Source organism: Nerophis ophidion, linkage group LG02 (assembly GCF_033978795.1).
Source record: "Nerophis ophidion isolate RoL-2023_Sa linkage group LG02, RoL_Noph_v1.0, whole genome shotgun sequence".
NCBI lineage: Eukaryota > Metazoa > Chordata > Actinopteri > Syngnathiformes > Syngnathidae > Nerophis > Nerophis ophidion.
In genome coordinates this window covers 36873099-36889851 of record NC_084612.1, presented here as the reverse complement: position 1 = coordinate 36889851, position 16753 = coordinate 36873099, and the positions used below count along the sequence as shown (strand labels likewise).

The window sequence follows — 16753 nt, the reverse complement described above, 5'->3', positions numbered from 1 at the left end:
ATAAAACGTAAAACCTTTTATTGTTGTTTATATCGCTATTGTTTTTTAAATGTATTGATATTGCTATTATTATTATGTTCTACTTGTTTTATTATTATGTTCTACTCATTTTTTTAAACCAAATTTAAAGTTGAGTTTTGGTGATTATTCAAATTAATGAATAATTGTGTAATTAATCGTAATTACAATATCACTCAAAATAATTGTAATTATTATTTTTGCCATAATCGTCCAGCCCTACCTCCTACAGCCCATGCAGTTATGGTAAATAATAAATGGGTTGTACTTGTATAGCGCTTTTCTACCTTCAAGGTACTCAAAGCGCTTTGACACTATTTCCACATTTACCCATTCACACACACATTCACACACTGATGGAGGGAGCTGCCATGCAAGGGGCTAACCAGCACCCATCAGGAGCAAGGGTGAAGTGTCTTGCTCAAGGACACAACGGACATGATGAGGTTGGTACTAGGTGGGGATTGAACCATGGACCCTCGGGTTGCGCACGGCCACTGCGCCAGTTCCCAGTCATAAGTCTACTTTCAATATGCATCTGATGATACAAGCCTGTACTGATCTGGGCAAGACCTTGGCTGAAAACGTTGCGGAATGATGACGCGATGATGACGCGTGTTTGTGACGTTATTGGTTGGAGGGGACATATTAGCTCAGCACCACTTACGGCTAAAAGTCGTCTCTTTTCATCGCGCATTTACACAGTATTTCGGACATCTGTGTTGCTGAATCTTTTGCAATTTGTTCAATTAATATTGGAGAAGTCAAAGTAGAAAGATGGAGACGGGAAGCTTTTAGCCTTTAGCCACACAAACACACTGTGTTTCCTTGTTTAAAATTCCCGGAGGTGAAGCCTTACTTTGGATCAGAGCGGTCAAGCGAACATGGATCCCGACTACATCTCAACCGGCAGTTTTCGGTGAGAAAATTGTGGAAATAAGTCGCCTCTTACCGGAGATCAGCGGAGCCAGCGACCTCCTGCAGCTGCCGTGACTTCTCTCAGAGACTCTGGCGTCAAAACACCCGTGGCTACACCCCACCGACTTTAAGGTACTATTTGACTCACTAAAACACCAGCAACACAATAGGCAGATAAGGGATTTTCCAGAATTATCCTAGTAAATGTGTCTGAAAACATCTGAATCGCTCTCACTCTTTTTTTCTTTTTTAAACTTTTTTTTCTAGGCCTTCACTCTAAATTTCCTCATCCACGAATCTTTCATCCTCGCTCAAATTAATGGGGAAATTGTCTCTTTCTCGGTCCAAATATAAACAATGTTCAGATGTGAGGAGCCCTACAACCCGTGACGTCACACGCACATCGTCTGCTACTTCCAGTAAAGGCATGGCATTTTGACTAGCGACCTAAAGTTGCGAACTTTATCGTCGATGTTATCTACTAAATCCTTTCAGCAAAAATATGGCAATATCGCAAAATGATCACGTATGACACATAGAATGGACCTGCTATCCCTGTTTAAATAAGAAAATCTAATTTCAGTAGGCCTTTAATTATTATGTTGAAATCTGGGGTAACAATTACAAATCAAACATCATGATCTTACTTAAAAAGAAAGCCATTAGAATTGTAAATTATGCAAATTATCATGACCATAGCCCTGCGATGAGGTGAAGACTTGTCCAGGGTGTACCCCGCCTTCCGCTCCATTGTAGCTGAGATAGGCACCAGCGCCTCCTACGACCCCAGAAGGAATAAGCGGTAGAAAATGGATGGATGGATGGATCATGGCCATACCAGTGCGCTGTTTATTAAATTACAAACATTAAAACTGCACAATCTTGTTGACCTCAACACTGCAATCGTGACGTATAAAACTCATAACCACATGCTACCTGGGTGTCTACAGGAGATGTTCAAACCCAGGGAGAGCCCCAATGACCTCAGAGGTTCACCTGTCTTTCAGAAAGCAAACATAAAAACAAGCTTAAAAAGTAAATGTGTTTCTGTCAGGGGGGTTCAACTGTGGAACAGCTTGGATGATTCCTTAAAATGTTCCAGTTCCATTCACACATTTAAAAAAACACTTTAAGACCAATGTCTTGGAAAAATATATCACTCTTGAATCAACACAGTAGTTAATACTATGATCGATGTTAGATACAAACTAAATGTGGGATATAAATAATAATGTAAGTATAATTGTTAGTATGTAGTATATAATTGGTACAAGGTTTAACTAACACATGTACAAGGATATTTCAAGTCTTTACTGTGTATATAACTGAACAGTGTTTATGTTGTGTACAAGGTGTATTTATAGTACGTTATGCAAAGGAAATTCCATATTTTTTGGAAGCTCATCTTGTATTTGACATTATTTACAGGGTTAGGCACAATAAGTGTTCAACTTCCACCTAAACCCTTTCGGTCTGCAATATGTTCAGTTTATGAATGTACAACTGTTTGTTTATGTAAAACTGTTTGTTTATTTTGCTGACCACTGACCGAAGAAAATAATAAACTAAACTAAACTAAACTAAACTAAACATCCAACCATTTTCTACCGCTTGTCCCTCTCGGGGTCACGGGGGTGCTGGAGTCTATCCCAGCTGCATTCGGGCGGAAGGCGGGGTACACCCTGGACAAGTGGCCCCTCATCACAGGGCCAAGACAGATAAACAGAAAACATTCACACTTATTCACACACTGGGGACAATTTGCATAATTATAAGGGGGCGTGGCCAGGGCGGTGTTGGGCGTGCCAAGCCATATACACGCCTGATTTCAAGTGGAATGCAATGTAACAAAGAAATGCTTGGATTTGTGTGTACGAACACATTCATACATTTGTATTTTTACTCGCGTACGCAATTTTTTGGATACATTGTATGCCCATTATTTTCGGAAAGCTACGTAAGTCTTTCTACTGTACATGAGGCCCTTGGTGTTTTTGGAGGACTAACAGTTGAGGACTAGGTAGTGAACTAGGTGTGGCTAGTTAACCTGACTCTCGCCAGATCCTTGTAGTTCGCTGAGCTCCACACAAGGATCTGGGACTTCTCAATAGGAGATGTATTTCAGAAGGCGGGGCCTTGTAAAAAAAAATCATTGCATGTGTTTGGATAAACCACTTGTTCGTTATCTTGAATGACGTGCTACTTCAACCACTCACATCGAAATCAACCCGTGACGCTGATGAGAACGACGCTGGGAAATCTAAAAAAAGAATGGCCGACATATCGGATATTATATTAAATATTCGATAGATTCGACAAAACCGTTGCAATAGCAGAATCAATGTCAGCACACGACTCCTCGCTGCGTTCCGCCATTGTTGTTTGAATCCAACAATCGCTTCGGCGATCCTAATTGGTTCATTATTTTTTGCTGTCTTGAAGGAGTTTGCATTGTTTTCGAGCCCCGATCCTTGGGTTGAGCTCAGCAAACCACAAGGATCTGGCGAGAGTCAGGTTAGTGGCTAGTCTGGTTGACTCGAAAAGGGCAAAGAAGGGATTGAGTTCCTCCGCGAGCGAGTGTTCTCTGTTATTGGCTGCCAATGAGTTACTATTGTAGCTCGTCACACCTGCCGTGAGTCTTTGTTGTCCTTCACTTTCCTCCAATTCACTTGGCGGGCCTTGATGCTTCTCCTTAGGTCAGAGAGGTATTATTGTTCTCTGTCCCCTGAGTGAAAGATGTTTTTATCTGGCTTTCAAAAGTGTCTTGCCACAGTTTTTGGTTAGGATAGACTCCACTTATCCACAGTGACAGGGTCTGTGGTGTCTAATATAAGACAACACATGTAGTATATCCTGTAGCTCCAGATGGTTCAACACTGACCATCAAATATATTTAAAAAATATATATAAATAAAACATGACATCTGAAGCATCAAATAAGTTAATTGTGTGTCCAATCTATTTAAATCTTCCTTTGAACATGCTTCCCCTTTTTGAGGCAAATATATGCAAATGAGCATGTACAAAGGATTGTACACTACCTCTACTTTTACATATACTGCCATGTGTGCTGTTACGTACATAAATGTCTCTCTTTTTCTATGCTGCAATATAATAATGCTTGTTTCAGACACTTGACATTTTGGCGTGATATTCAGTAAGCTTCCCAGCTCGTTTATGTCAAACAAGAGGAGACGTTCTAGAACATGCTGGGACAAAAAGACAGGTGAGTCACTGACGAGGAAACTTGTAAACGACAGAGCAATGAGCATAAGTGTCAATTCCTGGAAATATTAGCTCACCCAAAAAAACATGTTTGAGGTTTTCCTTTTTTGCAGGTAATAAAAGTAAAATGGTAAATATTTAAATAAATGGTTTGTCCAGACCTTATCTTGTAGGATACACATGTTTAGTTTATTTAATTGAATGAATGAATCAGCGAATATTTTGTTTCCCAGCATGGCAAGAAAGCAAATGCAGTATTCTTGGCAGAACTACCTTAAATTAGAGATGTAACGTTCACGAACAAGTCGAGTCTTATGAACGGCTCTTTTAAGTGAACGACGAGAACCCATTCACAGTCATTAGCTGTTTGTTTGGGAGCCGTTTTTAAGCAATCTGACTGGACCGCAGTCACACTGGCTGAAAAAACACACAAAATGTGTCAGTCGATAGGAACGTATCAACATTCAAATGTACTTTTCGGGTTTATTGTTTTGTAATGGATATGTTGAAAAGGAAATTTCACCTTTTCGGACTTACAAATGTTCTTACAATGTTGGATACTCATGTTAAACAATGCCAAAGCGTTAAATCGTTTTTGAGTGAGCTTGCACGCTGGTTTGGATGCCTCTGTTCGCAGAGTTTTGCAGTTGGGCTATGTCCTGATGTCAGAGCGAGGTGGACGTACTTATTTGGATATATAAATAAAGCTTTCAGCCAGAGGGAGCGGAGTGCACATCCCTCTGCGTCAAGCTATGAGAAAACACAAAAAAATAGGATAAAGTATTATTTTTATCTCATCTTGGTATGCACATTATAATACAGATGTACAACATGCAGCGACATAAATGCTGACAAAATCAACATTTTTATGCAAATTTTGAAACATGTTCATTAAAGAAATTAAAGGTTTTAGAAAAGTTAAATTAAGGGTTGAATTACTTTTTGCAAGCTTACAACCGAAATATAATACAATCAATTGTTTGAACTTATTAATTCACAAACCACAAACCCAAAAATATGGTTTGTTATACAAAGCTTGTCTATGTGTACAAACGCTTCATCCACCCAGCGCAGCCATTTTGTGCCCGGCAGCACATCCATTGTGAGCGGGCTCATTGATATTTGTGCTCATTGAGTCAGCTGGTTGTGCTGTTAGCTAAACGATTAGCTTTTATAAAGCAATGTTCTAGTTTTGCTAGCTCAATAAAAGTTCCTAAAAAACAATGGACAAGTGGTGTGTGGCTTGAAACATTCAGGAAGTATCCACAGCGATGTCTACACTGCTTTTCTCCCCTTCCTTTCCGCTGCACACTAAGTAAATTAACTCACAAAGCAAAGTGGATTTTATTTTTATTCCATAAAATTATAGCGATCTGTTAAGCTATGGATTTTAAACTGTGAGTGCAGCACAGGTCTCGTGACAAAGTGTATATAGGTGTGTCAGTAGGGCAATTAAAAATGAACAGGATAGCTCAGCTTGTTGATTTTGTTTTGACTTTGTTATTAATCTAATCAAATCAAATCAAATCAAATCAACTTTATTTATAAAACACATTTAAAATGTACCACAGGGGTAGCCAAAGTGCTGTACAATGGGCAGGTTAAAGGATAATACGAGAACCGAGCAAACACAACACAACACAAACAGAACATGATAAAAAATAAACAAATACAATAAATAAAACATAAAAATAGGTTCACAGCAGGTGTATTAAGGGGCGCCATTGCAGGATGGATATCACTCTGTGTTAAAAGCCATGGAATTAAAGTATGTTTTTAAGAGAAATTTAAAAACAGGAAGAGAGGAGGATTGTATTACACTCAGAGGTAGGTCGTTCCAGAGCTTGAGAGCAGCAGCGGCAAAAGCTCTGTCACCTCTAAGCTTCAGCCTTGTGTCAGGGACCGTCAGTAGCAGCTGATCGGCTAATCTTAGGGATCGAGTAGGGCAGAAAGGCTGAAAGAGGTCCGAGAGATATGTTGGCGCGAGATTGTTTAGACATTTAAAAACAAATAGAAGGAGTTTGAAGTTGATCCGGTAACGCACAGGGAGCCAGTGGAGGGACGCTAATATAGGGGTGATATGCTCACGTCTGCGGGTCTGTGTTAGCAGACGAGCAGCAGAGTTCTGCACGAGCTGCAAGCGGTAGAGGGAGGCCTGGCTAATGCCTACATACAGGGCATTGCAGTAGTCTAAACCAGTGGTCCCCAACCTTTTTGTAGCTGCGGACCGGTCAATGCTCGATAATTTGTCCCGCGGGCCGGCGGTGGGGTTGGGGGTATTTTTATTTCCATCCATCCATCCATTCTCTACCGCTTAGTCCCTTTCGGGGTCGCGGGGGGCGCTGGCGCCTATCTCAGCTACAATCGGGCGGAAGGCGGGGTACACCCTGGACGAGTCGCCACCTCATCGCAGGGCCAACACAGATAGACAGACAACATTCACACTCACATTCTATTATTTTGGAATGGTGCACTAATTGTAAGTGTATCTTGTGTTTTTTTTATGTTGATTCAATAAATAAAAAATAAATACCAATTTTTATAAAAAATTATTCTGCGGCCCGGTACCAATCGAGGTCTAAACGATTCGAGTTAAATGCGTGGATTAGTTTCTCGAGATCATGTCCTGTTAGAAGCGGTTTCACTTTCGCTATTTGGCGTAATTGATAAAAGCTTTTTTGAACGACACTGCTGATTTGTTTTTCGAATTTGAAATCTGAGTCGAACTTTACCCGAATAAGTTTTTCAACTTATTCGGGTGTTACCATTGATTGATTGATTGATTGATTGATATATTTTTATTTCAAATATGCAAAAAACAAAAAAAACAAAAAACAAACAAGAGCAAGCATGATCCAATACAGTGCTATAGCCTTAACGGCTATTATAACAAAATGAAAACAATGAAGAATAAAAAAAACAAATGAGCATTCGACTTTTTTTTTTTTTTTTTACATATTTGAAAAGGAGTGAGAAGAAGTATACACTTATTTAATCCCACCCCTTTTCTTTAAATCATAAATTACTCTGAGCTCGAACTTCCTTGTTCACTCTATGTACAAACTTAATGAGCTTGTATATAAATAAATGATAAATATATACATACATATGCACACTACACACATACATAGCCACACCGTTACCACAAGTGCTCATGGAAATAGTATCATGAAAAAAAAAACAAAAAAAACAGCAGTACCAGTGCCTCAATGGGCAGCCCCTAACTCTTTTGTAACACAAGAAACCCAATATCAAAGCCCTTCTTCATGTCTGTACCTCTGGAATACCATGTACCTAAACTTCTTTTTAAACTGGTTTATGTTTGGACATTGCTTTAACTCCACATTCAAACCATTCCATAGTTTCACTCCACAGACTGAAATACAAAAACTTTTGATGGTCGTTCTACAACTAAGCATTTTGAAATTAAAATTTCCCCTTAAGTTATAATCCCCCTCTCGTGTGCTGAACAATTTTTGAATGCTTCCTGGGAGTTTATTTATTTTGGCTTTATACATTATTTGTGCAGTTTGATACAAAATAATATCATTAAATTTCAATATTTTTGACTGTAAGAATAGTGAATGAGTATGGTCCAGATATCCCACATTGTTGATGATACGTACGGCTCTTTTCTGAAGTATAGTTATTGAGTTTAATGAGCTTTTATAATTATTCCCCCAGACTTCCACACAGTAGGTTAAATATGGTAAAACTAATGAACAGTAGAGCATGTGGAGTGATTTGTGATCTACAACCTGCTTTGCTTTATTTATTACTGAGATGCTTCTTGACAGCTTAGACTGTACATGTTTTATATGTGGTTTCCAGTTAATTTGATAGTCAATTGTAACTCCAAGGAATTTTATTTCAAAAACCCTTTCAATATCCACCCCATCTATTTGTATCTGTATCCTTGTTTCACGTGTCCTCTTTCCAAACAGCATTAACTTAGTCTTAGTCAGGTTTAATGACAATTTATTATAGTCAAACCAAGCTTTTAGTTTACTCATTTCTTCCATAATGACTTCCTGTAATTGATTTAAATCATCCCCTGAACAAAAAATATTAGTGTCATCAGCAAATAACACTAATTTCAATAATGTAGACACTTTACAGATATCATTGATATACAGGATGAACAATTTTGGCCCCAACACTGACCCCTGGGGGACACCACAAGCAATGTCCAAACACGATGAACAGCAATTCCCCAACTTCACAAACTGTTGTCTCTTATTTAAGTAACTTTTAAGCCAGTCTAGTACAACTCCCCTGATTCCATACTTTTCCATTTTATTGATTAATATATCATGGTTAATTGTGTCAAATGCTTTTTTTAGATCAATAAATATTCCCATTGCATATTGTTTCTTGTCTATGGCATTTGTGATTTCCTCTATTGTTTCAATGATTGCCATTGATGTAGATCTGTTTGATCTAAACCCATATTGACAGTCAGGGAGTAAATTATGTTTTTCTATAAATGCATCTAACCTGTTATTGAATAGTTTTTCTAATATTTTAGAGAATTGTGGAAGTAAAGAGACGGGTCTATAGTTTGTGAAGTGATGTTTGCTCCCAGTTTTAAACAGAGGTATAACTTTAGCTATTTTCATTTCATTCGGAAATGTGCCGGTTTGAAATGACAGATTACAGATATATGTTAATGGTTTTGATATTCCTTGTAATGACATTTTTCACCAATGCCATACTAATGTCATTGCAGTCTGTGGACATGTTGTTCTTACATTTGTTTACAATATCCAACACTTCTTCTTCACCCACTGCATTTAAAAACATAGAATTGAGATTTATCTCCAACAATCCCTCCATATTTTTACCAGTTGTCCGTGGATCTGGGATTTTTGCTGCAAGTTCGGGTCCAATACTTACAAAGAATTTATTGAAGGCATTAGCTACATCTTCAATATTATCATTTTCTTTACCATCATTCATGAAATACGTTGGATAGTTATTTGAAGAGGTACTGTTTCTTATAATACTGTTTAATAAATTCCATATTCCTTTGATATTATTTTTATTATCATCTAGTAATTTCTTATAATAATCCCTCTTATTTGACCTCATAATATTAGTTAACTTGTTTTTATATTTTTTATATTTATTTTCTGCTTCTTTTGTTTTCAATCTTATAAATTCCCTGTAAAGAGTGTTTTTCTTTTTACAAGCATTTTGCAATCCCTTTGTGATCCAAGGACAATTCGTATACTTTCCTTTGCTGATGCATTCTTTTATTGGGCAATTTTTATCATATAATGACCTAAATATTCTCAAAAATATATTGTAAGCACTATTAACATCACCATTTTCATAAATTACATCCCAATTCTGCTCCAGTAAATCATGTTTAAATGAACTAATGGATTCCTCTGATCTCGTTCTTCTGTATTGGGTTGGCTTTTCTAATTTTTTTGTCCTGCAGTTACAATCAAATATCAGAAAAACTGGGAGGTGGTCAGTGATATCTTTGATCAATAGCCCACTTACGGTCTTATTTTCAATATCGTTGGTAAATATGTTGTCGATTAGAGTGGCGGAGTGGGATGAAATTCGACTAGGTCTGGTGATTTTGGGATATAAACTTATACTGTACATTGTGTCAATGAAATTAACTATATCATTATTTTTACTGGGATTTAGTGGTCAATTGTACGGAATATGCACTGTACTGTGCAAACTACTAATAAAAGTATCAATCAATCAATCAAAACCCCCAGGTTTGTGACACAGTCGCTGAGATACGGGGTCAGAGTGCCGAAGTCAACGTTGGGGGAGGCAGAGCGACTTGGACTGAACAACATAACTTCTGTTTGGTCTTCATTTAGGCTCAGGATGTTAGCTGAAATCAAATAGAATGTTGAGCCATAAATCCCTTGTTGTGTTTGTTTGATATACAGTACTGTGTAGCACTTTATATTGTGTTCAAAGTGTGCAAACTATAGCTACAATATGGAATTTTGTTGAGGCTAAAACCCATTATTTATATTTATAGTGTGTACTATGGAGTCATTTTCTCAAATATACAGTCTTTTTTATTTATGAACCCTGTTCAAGAACCAATTAAACTTGTAAATCGAGATTCCGCTGTACCTTGCAAGTATTCCCTCTTAGGATGTTTCAGCCTTTATTGTTTTTATAAATTAGATTGGTCAGTCAAATTTAGCTTCTATTGACAATAATCTGAAAAATTGCAAATTTCATGTTGAAATGAAAAACAGGTTTTTACAAACGTCAATTAGTCTTTGCATAAATATCTACCCACTTAAAAGTAACTTATCTAATTTAGCTGCTGTGTGACCGATCCCTAATGCATGTCGAGTCCTTGTAATATGAAAACATGTCCAGTCTCTGTTTTTCTAGTATTCCTGCTGCAAGTGCAACATGAAGACACAAGAGCCCTTCAATCACCTCAAGAAAAAAGCACGATGAAAGTTTACAACAGAAGACTTCCAAATCCCAAAGCATCCCATAGACTTCAGTCCAATCCATGATTAAGAAAATAAAGGATATCACATTTTACTAAATCTGCCTATAGTTGACAATAGTCACAAACTGAGTGAGAGAAGAAGAATAATGGGGAGACCACTAAAATGCTTACAACTACTTCGAAGGGGTTAAGTGCTTCAGAGGTTCAAATGGGATGGACTGTTCATGCTATTGAAAAGGTTATTTACTATTCAGTCCGTCTAGGATTTAGCTGGCTTTTTTTTTGTGATTGATACGGCCAAAAATGCGGCAGCTTTTTTGGTTACTTGAGGCAAAAGTTGGCTTATTTTGTTCAAAAACATTGAATTCACTTGGGATTTTTGAATTTGTTATCAATGGTTTAAGTGTTCTTTGTAACCTAAACCTTGAAAAGGCTCAAGATTTTAACAAAAACTGCAAACAAACACTGTGTTGTTTTACTTGTTTTGAACCACACAGACTTAAAAGTAGACACTAAGCACATTCCCAGAGCTCACTTTCAAATTACTGCGCTGTTTTAATTATTTACAACTAATAAGTAAAAATTATAATTATTGAAAGAAACACCACCAAAAGCTTTCTTAATGCCCGCTGTCGTCCATAAGATGCAAACATTCGCCATGGTTTATTAAGATCCAAATACCTCGCGCTCCACAGGGTGTGGAAACTATAAAATAATGTGTACTGTTAGTGGCTGTGTTGCTCATGAGCTACCAAGACTTTGTGTGCAATTAAAAAGTGGTGCAGACAGCCTTATTTAAATGAGGATTTTGTGCGTACTAAACGGAAATTTCCCCACAGGAATACTCATTTGCAGCACATTCATGTTATCATGCTTCTTCCTTTGGCGTTTTGCTATGTTTTCAAACAAGCAGGAGACATCTAGCACTTTTTATGGGCATTTGAGCAGCAGTGGTGCAGTGCATCTACACTGACACCACTTTTTTTTTGCCGCTGGAAGTACATGTGAGGGAGATTGCAGTTATTTCCTCCTAAACGCAAAAAATGCACATTTCAAGAAGTTTTTATCACATAGGATTTATGTTAGTAATATGTATTCTTTTGTTTTGTAATTTAGTTTTTATTGACGTCCAGCATGAGACATTCACATCCATCCATCCGTCTTCTTCCGCTTATCCGAGGTCGGGCCGCGGGGGCAACAGCCTAAGCAGGGAAGCCCAGACTTCCCTCTCCCCAGCCACTTCGTCTAGCTCTCCCCGGGGAATCCTGAGGCGTTCCCAGGCCAGCCGGAAGACATAGTCTTCCCAACGTGTCCTGGGTCTTCCCCGTGGCCTCCTACCGGTTGGACGTCCCCTAAACACCTCCCTAGGGAGGCGTTCGGGTGGCATCCTGACCAGATGCCCGAACTACCTCATCTGGCTCCTCTCGATGTGAAGGAGCAGCGGCTTTACTTTGAGTTCCTCCCAGATGGCAGAGCTTCTCACCCTATCTCTAAGGGAGAGCCCCGCCACCCGGCAGAGGAAACTCATTTCGGCCGCTTGTACCCGTGATCTTATCCTTTCAGTCATGACCCAAAGCTCATGACCATAGGTGAGGATGGGAACGTAGATCGACCGGTAAATTGAGAGCTCTGCCTTCCGGCTCAGCTCCCTCTTTACCACAACGGATAGGAAAAACGTCCACATTACTGAAGACGCCGCACCGATCCGCCTGTCGATCTTACGATCCACTCTTCCCTCACTCGTGAACAAGACTCCTATGTACTTGAGCTCCTCCACTTGGGGCAGGGTCGCCTCCCCAACCCGGAGATGGCATTCCACCCTTTTCCGGACGAGAACCATCGACTCGGACTTGGAGGTGCTGATTCTCACTCCGGTCGCTTCACACTCGGCTGTGAACCGATTCAGTGAGAGCTGAAGATCCCGGCCAGATGAAGCCATCAGGACAACATCATCTGCAAAAAGCAGAGACCTAATCCCGCGGCCACCAAACCTGAACCCCTCAACGGCTTAACTGCGCCTAGAAATTCTGTCCATAAAAGTTCTGAACAAAATCGGTGACAAAAGGACAGCCTTGGCGGAGACCAACCATCACTGGAAATGTGTCAGACTTACTGCCGGCGATGCGGACCAAGCTCTGACACTGATCGTACAGGGAGCGGACCGCATTGGCATTCACATCCATTATATCATATTTGCATGCGTCATACATATATTGTCTGCCCTGAATTTCAAAATCTGTTTTTGTTTTGAATCCTAACAATGCCAAACAGTGATAAGTGTTGATAGATCACATTTAGCATGCTGTGTAATTTATTTGCATTTTCGCCTCTCAGTCTTGTGGTGTTTTGACGATCAGCATATATTTTGCATATTAATTATAACAGAGACGCAAAATGGAGTGTACGCCTTATTCTGCTCACTTAAGAGATGCAATCCATTTAGTGCACGTTTAGTAGATCGGCTTTGTGTGTGCTATCAGGATTGCACATCTTTTGGTAAACGCAAACCTTTAGTAAATCAGGCCCTATGTTTGCTTAACACTCAACATTGTGCATCACCACAAACACAGCATCTACACCAGGGGTCTCAAACTCAATTTACCTGGGGGCCACTGGATGCAATAACTAGGTGAGACTTGGCCGCGAGAAAAGATTTCTTAAAAAAATCTAACATGCACTTTTTAATGAATTCACCTTCTTTGAATGGCTTTCCCGGCCAAGCAACATACTTGCCAACTCTCGCGATCTTTCCAGGAAACACCCGAATATCAGTGCCCCTCCCGACAATCTCCCAGGGCGATCATTCTCCCGATTTTCACCCGGACAACAATATTAAGGGCGTGCCGTGATGGCACTGCCTTTAATGTCCGCTTTTCCACCATACAAACAGTGTGCCGGCCCAGTCACATATTGTATGAGGCTTCTTCAGACCCACGGAAATGACTGCAAGACATACTTGATCAACAGCCATACAGGTCACACTGAGGGTGGCCGTATAAACAACTTTATCACTGTTACAAATATGCGCCACACTGTGAACCCACACCAAACAAGATTGACAAACACATTTTGGGAGAACATCCGCACCGTAACACAACAGAAACACAACAGAACAAATACCCAGAATCCCATGCAGCCCTAACTCTTCCGGGCTACAATATACACCCCCGCCCCCTATTATATCCCAGAATATTTAGGGCTGCATGGTATACTGGATCTTTGTTCTGTTGTGTTTAAGTTGTGTTACGGTGCGGATGTTCTCCCGAAGTGTGTTTGTCATTTTTGTTTGGTGTGGGTTCACGGTGTGGCGCATATTTGTAACAGTCCTAACGTTGTTTATACGGCCACCCTCAGTGTGACCTGTGGGGCTGTTGATCAACTATGTCTTGCTGTTATGACACATGCTCAGTCTTCCCTGCCTTCATCTGCGGGAGCACTCGGCGGCTCCACTCTGAGTGCGTCCACACGCGCCACACACAGACACGCCCCCTCGCGCGCAGCGCGGACCGCTCACACACACAGCTGGAGGCGATCACCTATCAAGAGACCTGGCAGTGATCACGGACGACAGAATAAAGATTCCCGCCGCTGAACCCTCGTCGTTGGAACGTTGCTATTGCTTGCACCCCTGTCTCCATTCCTGCTGCCATCCTCTCTGGAACCCTGATTTGCTCTCCTGGATCCCCGACACATTGCCTGGACTTTGGACGCTCTCTCCTGTCCCACGACCACGCTCGGACACCGGATTGCTTTTGCCTTCTCCCTCTGGTTTTGGACGCCACCATCCAACACGCACGACAACATTCATTACGGTATTTCCATATGTTAATTCCAACACATAGTTCACACTCCAACACATAGTAGCATACACATCCCACGTAATCATTAAATACTCAATAAATATTGAGTTGGACTTCCACTGTTGTGCCGTCTCCTTCCACCCGTCTTCGTCCTAACACTTGCAGTCGCTTACTGCGTCTATAGAAGCCAAATACAACATGTGGCTGGGCTGGCACGCTGTTTGTAAAGGTTGTGGAGGACGTTAAAGGCAGTGCCTCCACGGTTCCCCCTTAATATTGTTGTTTGGGTGAAATTCTGGAGAATGATTACCCCTGGAGGGGCACTGAAAATTGGGAGTCTCACGGAAAACTCGAGGGTATACAAGTATGACGCTGTAAAGCGCCATTCAAATAAAACTCGCGGGCTGCACCAACATTACATTTTCACATCAAGGTGCGGGCCGCAAAATAACGTCTCGCGGGCCGCAATTGGCCCGCGGGCCATGTGTTTGAGACCCCTGATCTACACCATGAAGCAAAGTGGTGGCAACATCATGCTCTGGGCTATTATGCTCAGCAGGAGATTTATTTTCCAGGAAAACAGCGATTCCAAGCATACAGCAAAATCTACACAGCTGGTCCAAAGACAAGAAGGTAAATCTTCTTCAGTGGCTAAATCAAAGTCAAGATCCCAGTCCAATGGAGAACTTTTTGCAAGGCGCTGTATCTTATAAAATGATTAGTTGTTCTTACAAGGCAAGTTTTTTTTTATATCTGGCCACATCATTTCTTACTGTGCGTTGAAATTAGGGTTCGTTTGTGGTGTGCAATACAATATAGACCCCAACCAGTGCTGCAGATGTCTCCATGCTGCAGATGTGACTGTGGGAGCGAGATAAATATTTGCTGAGCCTTAAATTACTCTGATTGTTTCCTGTGGGACAAGAGGACGGGACAGGAATAACATTTGTGCGCGCACACACACAGAGCCCAGGTAGTCTTTTTCTTGTTGTCTCTGCCTTTTACAATACACAGTCCTTCTGACAAGCACTGAAGGGCGACGTGGGGACCGTCATCACCCTTGTTCCCCTCATGTTGCATAAGACCAAACAAGCTTGAGTCAAGCCTGGTCCCACAGAGGAAGTACTCTGCTAGTGAACCGCAAAGTGCGATAACGAGGCAATTTGGTGAGAAGGACTGAACAAAGATGTGCAGTCAGTAAATCTGCTGACTTTCAGCTGCATCAGTAGATTATCACACTTGAAAACTTGCAGAAAAACACGTACTTGTGCAAACGCACAACATCAGTTACAAGACGCGCAGGAAACACTTTAAACAATGATTCTGATGCATTAAGACCAAGGACAACCCTAAGTAAGCCGTAGCCGTCCATCATGACCTGTAGAGTCAGCGTGGACTGTTACCTGCGTCCAGCTCCGGTTCCCGCGCTCCGCTCACACCGACTGTCACCACACTCTGCCTTTTCTCAGAATATGTCTCCAGCTTCTTCGTCTCCACTTCCTTCTTCCATCCCCTCTGTTGCCTGTCTTTTTTCAGCAGCAGCAGCAGCCTCTCTTTGACTCCTGGGAGCTTTGACCATTTAAGGAGAAGGGCTGTATGCCTCTCTGAGCTGCTTCAGTGTGAGTGTGAGTGCAGTGTGTGTGAGACTAGTTAGTCAGTTAGTTCTCCACCAGTAAAAAGGAAACCGCATATCCCCCTCGAACCTGTTAGGAACCACCATGTGTGGGAAATATGCACATTTTAAACACTAACAATAAAGTTCTGAAAGTTTTTTGTTCGTAAAAATGACTTACTATTATTCCTAATGCTCATGAGTAAGGTTGGTATTGTTTACATTTTAATTGATACTGTACCAATTCTGGTACCTGGACATCGATACCAATACAACTGTACCAAATGTCGGTACTTTTGTATGTGTTCAAATGTGTTAATAAAAGCTATTTGTTTAAAGTATATAAATATACACTTTTATTTGTATTTTTATATTTAAAATGTTTGTATGTTGTGAGGGGGGGCGAGGTCTGCGGGCCTGCCGTGGAGCGGATGTGTAAGGACCGGCCTCGAAGACAGCGGCAGATCAGTAGATTGCCCACAGCTGGGACTTGTTATCTAATCACCTGTCACCCTTATTAGCAGCAGCTGGTACGAGACACGTGGTGGGAGTTTGAGCAGAGCGAGACACACACACAGAGCCACGTCAGACTGAAAAGTTCTAGAATTAATATTGCTGAAAAGCTAAATACTTTGTTCAAAGCTGAGCACTGGGCTCCCAGGAGATCTGTCAGCACCAGGAGAACCCACCATAGAGAGAGACTTCCACATATGTATTTATACATCTTTA

At 40.6% G+C, this 16753-nt stretch overlaps 1 protein-coding gene across 2 annotated transcripts in view; it reads right to left on the bottom strand.

Moving 5' to 3' along the window:
* mrvi1 (murine retrovirus integration site 1 homolog) overlaps positions 1–16443 on the bottom strand; it is a 66909-nt gene extending 50466 nt beyond the window's left edge. Inside the window, exons 1-2 of one of the 2 annotated variants that reach the window (XM_061882925.1) lie at positions 16206–16443; positions 15816–16115 (exon numbers count right to left, since the gene is read on the bottom strand). The gene's annotated coding sequence lies outside the window, so the exon portion shown is untranslated. Of the gene's footprint in view, positions 1–15815 lie in introns of both variants that reach the window. The other variant, XM_061882915.1, reaches the window with a different exon arrangement.
* Between the last annotated feature and the right edge of the window lie 310 nt (positions 16444–16753).